The 7,820-nt window shown below is 35.2% G+C and overlaps 1 pseudogene; it reads right to left on the bottom strand.

Moving 5' to 3' along the window:
* Positions 1–471: 471 nt before the first annotated feature.
* LOC147558037 (uncharacterized) lies at positions 472–2,983 on the bottom strand (annotated as a pseudogene).
* Between the last annotated feature and the right edge of the window lie 4,837 nt (positions 2,984–7,820).

Genomic DNA, 7,820 nt, shown 5'->3' with positions numbered 1-7,820 from the left:
TCTTCGAGTCTATCCCGAATCTTTGATAAGGGAAAGTTCCTAAGTTCAAGTGATACTTTTGTTGATATCTTGGCGGAGTGATAAACTCTAAAGGAGAAGTTTCCTCTTTTAGATACGTGAAGTCTAATCGGGCTTAAACATTTCAAGATGTGTAACCGACTGAGATCTTTCTAGAAAGTCCGAGATTAAGTCATTAGGTCGCGCAGCGCTGATATCTTCCCAGTTTTGGGCGTAAGATATAGGCCGAACCTGTGGAGACCCCCCCTTATTCCTTTGGAGATTCCAAGGTTGATCTATCCATGCCGAGGGCGTTTTGTGCAAAGCTGGTTTCTTCTGGCTGACCTCCCAGTTAGGGGAATATGTGGTGGACCATCAGGGGTTTTAGCTGTCCTGCTGCCTTAAGCCGTGTCGTTCCAAGAGACTTCTGGTCTGGCCCTTGACTCTTCAGACGTTAGTCAACGTCTGGACATTTTATGCATCATCATCTTCCACCTTTAAGAATCCAAGGAAAAATTCTTCCACTTTTATGGGAGTTGTTGCAACATAAACACATCTTATCACTAATGACATTTGTTCCTCATGACTTATATCAGGAGTGCAATCAAGTATAACGGAGTAGTACTTGGCATCCTGAATTCTCTTAACTATCATGTTTTTAGTTTCAGAAGCTAACATCAATATCAATTCGTTTCGGATCTTGTGACTAAGATAATGATAATGAATTTCGTCATTTTTTAAGCATTGAAGGTGCAATTTTAGTACTTCATCAAACTCCGCAACTGTAACACCCCTATTTTATATATATATCAAATTGGGTGGAAATAACAAAAGTCTAGGTCAGTTTTGTTTAAATAAAATAATAGTGGGTATAAAACCCTATTTTTTCTTCACTTTTGAAGAAAACCTATAGAAAAGAAAGAGGGTGCAGCCGCTCCTTATTGAATGGAGGAGGAATAAAGAAGAAAAGAGATGGAGATAGAGTTCTCTAGTGAGAGAACAAGGCATGGTTGTGGTCTTAAAGTCATCTAAGGCGAAAAGAGGTAGATTTCCTATCTCCTAAATTTTTTGTAGGCTCTTTCAATTTATTCCATGATAGGTTTAGTATTGTTAATCACATTAAAGAACGATTAAATGGTTTAGATATTAGTTATATATAGAATTCCATAAAACATCTATAGAGGACAGTATTTCAGTCTAGATTAAACTTAAATTTGATATTGATAGATAATGGATCTCGGTGTGATTCTTATATGGTTGGGAAGGTCTGTTCATCTACTTTCTATTAGTTTAAACGGTTCATGAATCCAAGTTCCGAGTTACAATAGTTTTCGTACAGTGTCAGAACAGTCCCTACTGTAAGTCGATCTATATTAAAATTGTATCTGGTTTTGATATATGATGAATCTAGGCGCGATCATTATATGGTTGGAAAGGTTTATTTGTCTTCTTTCTAGTAGTTTAAATGATGCATTAATCCGAGCTTCGAGTGAGGAGTAATGATTGTTTTCGTACAAGGTGTCAGAACAGTCTCTACTGTATCTCGGTGTTGTTTAAAATAGAATCTGGTACTGATAGGTGATGAGTTTGAATGTGTATCTTATATTTCTGGAAAGTTATTTTGGTCTACTTTCCGATACTTCAAACGGTGCGTTAATCCGAGTTTCGAGTGAGGAGTTATAATTGTTTTCGTATAAGGTGTCAAGACAGTCTCTAATGGACGAATTTAATGAGATAATTCACATGGTTTTTGTTCTTTAGGCAATGTATCTCCTAGGTAACCTTCTAGTGGTGAGTCTACCTTTGTTAACTATTATCGTTATTTGTTTGTTTGAGATTGTGATCCACGTGAGGATCTACTATGAGCATCATCCCTTCTGACTTGTCATGTGTTGTTGTCTTAAATTGTTTGGTGCTATAAAAGTTTACCTTAGTTAAAGGCATGATATTTTATATTTGCTGGAAAAAGAGGAAGGATTGTTGTATTATTAGGGTTTGTATTGGAGTAGAATACGAGAACTTGAAAACCTGATAATTAACAAAAAAAAAACATAAATTCTAGTTTCGAGGAGAGTTGGGTAAATTTGATATATTATGTTAGTATTCACCGTTGAATTTCAGATAATCCCAATAATGAATATGAATGCATTGCTCCCTTGATTGGGGATTCAGCTTACCTACCCGAGACTTAAGTTTGTGAAAATCTACTGTAGTTAGGTTTTAACCCAGTTATTTTGTTTTTCAGGTATTAATTGTGTACTCATGGTGGGCGTTGCTCATGGATCCAGTTTGAAGGTCTCAAATCTTCGATTTCAAGGCGGTTAGCTTGAGATTTGGGATTAGGGGCGCTACAGCAGCCCATTCAATAATGCCCAAAAAGTTTCCATTATTTTCTTCACCAATCTTCTCACTAGTTCCAAGAAAGGCTAAACCTCTCCCTAGCAAGAGTTCTCACAAGACCAACTATCCTCTTCAAAACAATGTTCCCTTTCTTTGTTAAGTTGGTCTTGAATATGTTGATCAATAGTTTCAACTCTTCGCAATCTAACGTCCAATTCATGACATTTGAGTCTTCTCGTAAGAATTCTCTAATCTTGAAATCCTTCAAACGCTAGTTGACTAGTATTTCCACAAGCGAACAACTTACAACAAAAACAATATACTTTACTTTTCGAAATTGAAAATACAAGCCATATCCTATCATACTTATCACCATTTATAGTAGAACGAGTATAATATGCCGGAAAGAAACGTCTAACACGTGCATCCAAAGGAAAATCAAAATTAATAATTCTTATCGGACCTTTTGTACCAAAAAGTCCCTTAAAGTATGACCAATGATGTCCCAATGTTTCGGATCAAAGATATTTTTAAGTTCGTATTCTTCATTAATGAGTTCTTCATTAATAAGATCTTCATTTGTATTGTTGTATAACGGTTGGCTTGTATTCTCTCTCTCAATATCATCTACAATGTCCTCATTCATGTTATTATCATATGTTGTAACGTCTTCCACACTTTCATTGTGTATGTCTCTATTATGTCTAATAAATTGATCAAGAGCGTCAACTTGGGATTGAATTAGTTCTTCTTCTCTTCTCTTCTTTTTTTCTTTTTTCAGAGTCGGATAGCATAACCAAATCTTCAAAATCAATTAGAAAAAGTAAATCACATAATAACAACAAAAATAAAAGCTTAATAGGAACAATAGTAAGCTAGGTCTTGTTAAATATTAAATTAACTAGTGATAATTGAAAAATCCAATCATTTATAGACTATAAACAACACATATTTCATATTTAATAAAATTAGAGACTAGAGAGAGTGTTTGTGTGTAAGAGGGTATCTAAAACCTATTGTTGAAGAAATCAAATTATAATAACAGTTGAGCAATCTATAAACAATCCCATTAGATAATAATAATAGATTAGTAAGATTAATTTAGAGAAAGAGAACAAAAGTTACCTCTTGTGACGATTTGTAATGACTTGATGGTGTGTTATTGGAGTTGGAAAGGTAGTATGTGGTGGCCTTGAATGGCGAAGTCGTTAGCTCGGTTTGGGGGATTCTAAATTTGTAGTTCTGTGGGGGAGGGAAAGAAAGAAAGTGGGGCAAGCATTTATAGGGTTTATTTATTGGTTGGTGGGCCCAAAAAATTACAAAACAAGTGAGTGGGTAATAAAAATGTGGCCCATTCTTTTAAGTTATTAAGTGAGGGGCCCTTAAAATCTATAACAAAAACATATAGCTAGTGAAAAAAATTGAGTTTGGGGCCCCTAACATGTGGGGCCCCAAAGCAAGGCTTTGCCTACTTTGGGTCCATGGGTCGGCCCTGCAAGAAGCAAAACAGAGAACGTGGCCCACGCTTGGCAGAGAAGTGTACCGTGGTCAGTTATCCAAAAGATAATTCAGAAAAGCGTGATCAGTAGATCAAACCTTAGACTTAAAAAATGATGAAGAACAAAATCCGTTCTTCAGGAGCAAAGGCATTAATACCCGTTTTACGCGAATGGACACGTTGACAAGCTCAAGAATGCAGCTCTGCTATGCATCCCTACAAAGCATCATTATAATTACGTATGAATATCCTGCATATGAAAACCTAAGATGATATTTCTAAGTTCTTTTACTTCTTAATTTCTTTACCTTCAACTAATAAGTGTCGGGATTCGTGATGATCCAAAAGTAGGTCATCAGTTAACTGAGGTTAATAAGTCGATAAAAGACCAAAAGCACTGCGGGTCAACTCACTTCAAGTCAAGAAGGAGGTTGAATCCGAAGGGGGTCTACCACTCAAGCCCAGAACTGGGGGGTCGTTATGATTGTCGTGAGCACCTTAAGCCCTACCCTGACTCAAATACAACCAGGTCTACCCTAGGATTTAGGAGAAGACTATGGGGGTTCGCTTAATTGGAGTCGAAACATCAATCCTAGATATGGGGGGTAAAAGCGTGTCTTATGCTTACCGACTTAATCCCGGAATCCTATCAAAGATCACAGTCGTTGAGAATCTTAAGTATTTTGTTAAACTTGGCCTTCAAGAGTCTTTCAAGGAGGAAACATCTCCTAAAGAATCTACAAAATCGGTAACATAATCTATCAAGAATTCTTTAATAAGTTATCTCCTAAATACCTAAGATACGGGATAAATCCCAAAGAGGAATCCTAATATATTTGGACTACGAAATAGCTGTTTCAAACCATCATGGTGGATCTCAATCGCCTCATCATCGCCGCCTCCTTGTAGACATTCAAAGCAGCCTATAAAAGGTAATCAAATCGTTTGAAAGCAGACACAAAAAACACACATCGAGTAAGTCACACTTCATAACTCTGATTCATTCAATACTCAATTATTTGAACAGCAAAGCCAGTTTGACTATCTTGAGTGTCGGAGGGGTTTCCGAGTTCCTTGAAAGTTTCGCCCTGGTTCGTGTGGAGTAGATTGAGAATGCAGCCATCTCACTATTCTTACTGATACCATAAAGACAAATGTTGATAATAAAAAATTATTTTCAGCCTAAAGAGATCCACAAATATTTGTTGTTGTACCTGTGAATTTTGATTCGTGGTATTTACTCACAAAACTTCACCTAATTCATTTAATATATAACAAGTTTGGTTCATATAATAATAATAATAATAATAATAATAATAATAATAAATTACTCTAATCCAACTGAAAAATTCATGAAAGAGAACGTTGATATCTCATCAAAGTAATACCCTAAAATTTGTTTTTATTTTATCATAAAAAAGGGGAGCATTAATGAGACAACTAAGTAAAACAATTAGTTTAAAGAACCTCTAATGCAACACTCATTCTTACACATTTTGATCGTCACATAAGATTTCCGGAGTTGTTTCTTGAAATATTTCTCCAATGCAAAACCTAATTGGGATCTTTAAAATGACGGCGGTAGTTAAATAAAGATATCTCAAGAAGACGCTCTAAATAACGAATATCTTTAATTTGTTATTTAATTTGACAACTCGTCATTTTTAATATCTTAACCAATAGAAATCAAATTTTCGTATATATATATATATATATATATATATATATATATATATATATATATATATATATATATATATATATATATATATATATGTATGTATATTCAAAATAACGAATTATTTCTTTACAAAAATAATCATGCTACATAAGGGAACAAAATAACTTGCAATAGAACAAAAAAAATTGTGGATTTCTAATTTCGTTACCTAGAAATGAACATCTCAATTGGAACTTGAAATACATGACCAATAGCATTTTTAATTTCTGCGTGGCTCTAAGCATAAAGGGTAAAATCCCAACATTTTACTAGCAATGCAAGATTTAAAATATTTAATATGAACAAATTTGATTCAAAGACTATGTCTTGACTCCTCATTTTACTCATTTGATCTCAACTATTTATTCCCAACTACAAAAATAAAGGCAGTGTCAATGTTATGATTTAAACAAACTTTGAAATTTTTCAATTCGGACAGTCCCATGGTTCTTTTGGAACAATATCAATTTATATATATATACAAAATCATAAATTTAGAGGATAATATTTCAAGCACATTGCAAATTGTTTTTTACCCAATGTCCTACACAAATATATATATATATATAGTACGTGCCTGCATGATTTATGCCACTAAGCTCTTTGTTTGTTTTATTTGATGTGTTAACGAAAGCAATGACTTCATAGCACCAATAATTGACAGTTTGGATTAAATTTGAAAGAGCATAATAGTATGTATATATATATATATATATATATATATATATCAAATCAACGTGGCGAAACCACGTGTACTTTGTATCAAAAGAAAATGAGTGATGAGTCAAGTTAGAAAATAGGTAAATGAGTCAAAATATTTTATATAATAAAGAGAATATAGATTTATCCCATGCAATTTAGTTAATAAAAAAATAGAACTATGACTAGATTTTATAGGCCCTCTAGGATGGCCCTAAGGACTTTTATATAATCTTTAGGGCCGAAGATGTCTTAATTGACGGTTATGGTTCTTATCCAAAATCACGATGTATTGCATATTATAATCATGATGTGTTTGCTAATGTCGAAAAATGACTTTTTGTTAATCAGTCAAGAAATAGGGACTTGATGCATGACAGCATCCATTATGAAAGGATAGTCCGTTAGGTTGATTGAGATTCCTGCTTCCTGCTCCTCCCTCCTAGCTCTCTGCTCCTCGCTCCTAGCTTCCTGCTCTTAGCTCCTAGCTCCTTAAAAACCCGGGGGAAAAACTTGCAAAGGGTTCGGGAACCGCTCCGACGCTCAAGACAATCAAATTGCTTTTTGCAGTAAAAGGTTGAATATTGATTGAACCTTTTGGGGGCGAGTTGTCATTACTCAGTGGAAGTCATTTTGTGATCGTAAGTCATCGTGTCTTGTGGAAGACGATGGCGGGTCCTTTTTTATAGGCTTAATTAGACCGACTGTGATAGACGGTGTAGACGAGGCGGTTATGATCCACCGTTTAGGGAAGTATTCCCCTGTTCGTAATTAGGGTTTCTCTTTAAGTTTATCTCGTATCTAGGATATATAGAAGTTCCTAAGTTGAAGGATACTTCATAAATATCCTGCCGAGGTGATAGACCTTCGAGGAGATGTTTCCTCCTCGAAGCTCAAACTTGCTTAAACATTTAAGATTCGTAATCGACTGAGATCTTTAGGAAGATTCGGGATTAAGTCGGTAAGCGTGCGGCGCGCTTCTGCCTCCCCAGTTTAGGGCGTGAGGCATCGGCTTTGCTTACGCGGACCCCCTTTACTTCTTTAGAGAATCCCAGGGCTGATTTGACCGTGTCGTGGATGAAACAGGGTTGGAACTCCGTAGTTGATCCTAGCCGACCTCCCAGTTCTGGGCGTAGGTGGCGGAGCATTGAAGGTCCAACACTCCTGCTGCCTTTAGCCGGGTTGACCCGTTGGACTTCTAGTTTATTCTTGACTTCTTGACGTTAGTCATCGTCTGGACATTTTTGCATCATCAGCATTAATGTCATTGAATTCAAATGTAATAACTCTTGGAATCCAATCTAAAAAAACAAACAAATATTTTGAAATCACAAAAAATGTGAAAATTACAATATTTATTTATCATTGATGTGTAAAATAGTATCACTAATTAGGAATTAGGTCGTCTTCTATTATTTTTACATACCCAAAATACCCTTACATATTACAATTCACTCTCTCAAGAAACTAAATTTTATGGTTCTTTTTCATGCAGATATGGGTTTCTCATCGCCATCTTCTTTTGAAATCGTGATCTTCTTCACTATTATCATCTTCGTTCCAGAT

This window comes from Eschscholzia californica, unplaced genomic scaffold, assembly GCF_041429995.1.
Source record: "Eschscholzia californica isolate CP2 unplaced genomic scaffold, dmEscCali1.0.p SCAF_2, whole genome shotgun sequence".
Taxonomy (NCBI): Eukaryota; Viridiplantae; Streptophyta; class Magnoliopsida; order Ranunculales; family Papaveraceae; genus Eschscholzia; species Eschscholzia californica.
This window is presented reverse-complemented; position numbering and strand designations above follow the sequence as displayed.